Below are 2,899 nucleotides of genomic sequence, written 5' to 3' on the forward strand. Positions count from 1 at the left end.
CTGCAGGGAGGCTGTGGGTGGATTAAGGACAACACCCTGGGGCAGGAAGGGAAAATCCCAGGAGGGCACTTTGAAGTGGGATGCACTAAGAGGAGGATGAAAAGGCAGCCCTGACCCTGAGATGTGCCTCCAGCAAGTTGGACAGTGCCTGTTGTTACATTTGCCTTTGGTCACTCTCCATAGAGAGTTCATCACTGTTGGACCACCTGGGACATGACTGGCTCTTTATCCTACTGCCTGTGCCAGGAGTTGTCCAGGTCATTTTGAGCCTTTTAGCTCTCTTCTTTGGGATCTGTCACCAAAATGAAGCTCTGTACTTACAGCTCTCCTGGGAGGTTGGAGCAGAGCCATGAAGGTGCTCCAAGGGCTGGAGCCCCTCTGCTCTGGAGCCAGGCTGGGAGAGCAGGGGGTGTTCAGCCTGGAAAGGAGAAGGCTCTGGGGAGACCTCAGACCCCTTCCAATGCCTAGAGGGGCTCCAAGAGCACTGGAGAGGGACTGGGGACAAGGTTCTGGGGTGACAAAACCAGAGGAATGGGCTTCCCACTGCCAGAGGGCAGGGTTAGATGGAATATTGGGAATAAATTCTACTCTGTGAGGGTGGGCAGGCCCTGGCACAGGGTGCCCAGAGAAGCTGTGGCTGCCCCATCCCTGGAAGTGTCAAAGGACAGAGCTTGAAGCAACCTGGTCTAGTGGAAAGGACATGGATATGGATATGGAAGTGACAGGGACATGGAATGAGGTGAACTTTAAGGTCCCTCCCAATCCAAACCATTTTGTGATTCTATAAACACCCACCCTGTTTGTTTTCTGGGCACAGAATCCTACTCTTTCCTCTCTGCTGCCCCATCCATCAGTAACTGTGGATTCACACCTTAATTAATACAGATCCAGGCTGTGAATTTGGCAGCTGGTGATCCAGTCTTATCTCACTGGAAAACTGCCCTGGGCCAGGATCCAGCTCAGACCCCACTAGAAGTGAGGAACAAATTTTAATAAGGGTGCAGAAGGATACAGTTTTCTCAAACAGAAGCATTTCCCTTCTCAATCCTCAGTTCAGGTCCTGCATCTTCCCTACCTCATGTTTGCTCTGAGAAAGGGTATAAAAAGCTTTGGTTTCTAAGCAAAACATTGCAAAAATAGTCTCAAGTTCATTGCAAAAAGCTGGGAAAAAAAGTTCTGCCTTTTCCTTGGGAGTTCCTGGAATGAATGTACCCTGCTCAGAATAGGAGAAGTATTTTATAGAGAGCTGTGACTTGCCTTTTCTGTCTGTTTTCCCAATTGACTCTGGAGAATGAGATTTTTTTCAGAGTAATCCAGTAGCCCAGGGAGGATTTGTACATGCAGATTGCTCATAATCTCTGCTGCGGGGTCAGAGAGCTGCAATGCAGCTCAGAGGAGGTTGAATCATAAAAAAATATGGCAGACACGGTAAGTATTTGGCATGTTCCATGCAACAAAAGATGAACAACAGCAACTGGGCCATTATCTTTATTTACTAAAAATAGAGTCCCGCAAAGTTTAAAGAAAAGCATTTTATATTTGTAAACCTCTCCTGTCCCTGTTAAAGAGCCTTCAAAGATGGGCTTTGTGGCTTTGGGCTGTCGCATCCCTTTTCAAAGGCTGCCCTGCACTCCGACAATTGAAACTCGAGACAACATCAGCCACAACGGGGTGGGGGGAATGAATAGTTGTGCCATGACCCTGCTGTCCTTCCTCAGCCGAGCCTGACACGAGAAAGGCAGCTCTGCAGCAGGTACAACCCCCGCGCGGCGCATCCCGCCCGGGATGCCCACGGCACATCCCAGCTCCCCCAGCCATGCCCGAGGGCACCTGCAGAGCCACCAGAGAGGCAGCAGCTCGGTTGCCCACAGCAGTGCCGAGCTTTGCATGGGCATTTGATACCGTGCAGCTGCCGGTGGGTGCCGAGCTGGGCACTGGCTGCCCCTCCACGCCTCCAAGGAGCTGCTCATCCCTCACTCACTCGCTTCCCTGGTACCCTATAATGAGAGAAAAAAAACCAAAGCCCTTTTGGGTTCTCCTTTGCATTTCCAGCTGCAGAGAAACCAGTTTAGCCCAGTCTGAGGTTTTGGGCAGCTCTGTTTTACCTCAGGATATTTGGGCATCAGTGCAGGAACCAGTGCTTCCAATAGGGCAGCCTCAAAGGCACGGCAGGAGGAGATGATGTGATGCCCAGCACCAGACCCTAAAGACAGAACAATAGGGCTGTTTTCATGGAAGAGAGTTCAGTGGTCTCCTCAGGGAGACAAACCTCTTGCTGGCCCATCATCCACAAGAAAAGCAAGACACTCTGGAACCATGGCTTCCCTGTGGTATAAGCATCAGCTTCAGCCAGGGTGTGACAGAAATCTGGTGTCTCTAAGGCTGTATTTCGATGCAAAACGCTGCGGTAAAGCCAGCAATCCTCCTCTTCCCCATGTCGGGCTATTGTTTGAAGTGCAGAACAATTGAAGAGTGCTCTCATGGGCTAAAGATAGAACGGCAGCTGGTGCTGTCCCTTTCCCTGTAACTGAGAATAAAACAATGCCCGAGTATTGTCTGCATTGCTGGAGCAATGACATTGGACTCTCTGCCAAGGAAGCATCTAAAAGATCAATGAAACCCGGGTTTATTTATAAGTGGGTAGTGTCATTTCTTCCCCAAAGTAATTTCACTTCCTTGGCTTTTCCACCAGACCCTTCTGTGCCATGAAGTGGCCATGGGGTGAGGTATAAATAGCCCAAGCCTGGCTGCCAGAGGCGCAGCAGGACCAGGGGTGGCAAACAGACCTGCCATGCCAGGCTGCACCTTTGCTCCCCTGAGCTGTGCCCAAGCCTCTACAGCACCCAGGGTGGGGACTAGCCACGGATGAGGATCCCCTTCTGCTGGCAGGGAGCAGGTC

The sequence above is a fragment of the Vidua chalybeata genome, chromosome 17 (assembly GCF_026979565.1).
Source record: "Vidua chalybeata isolate OUT-0048 chromosome 17, bVidCha1 merged haplotype, whole genome shotgun sequence".
NCBI lineage: Eukaryota > Metazoa > Chordata > Aves > Passeriformes > Viduidae > Vidua > Vidua chalybeata.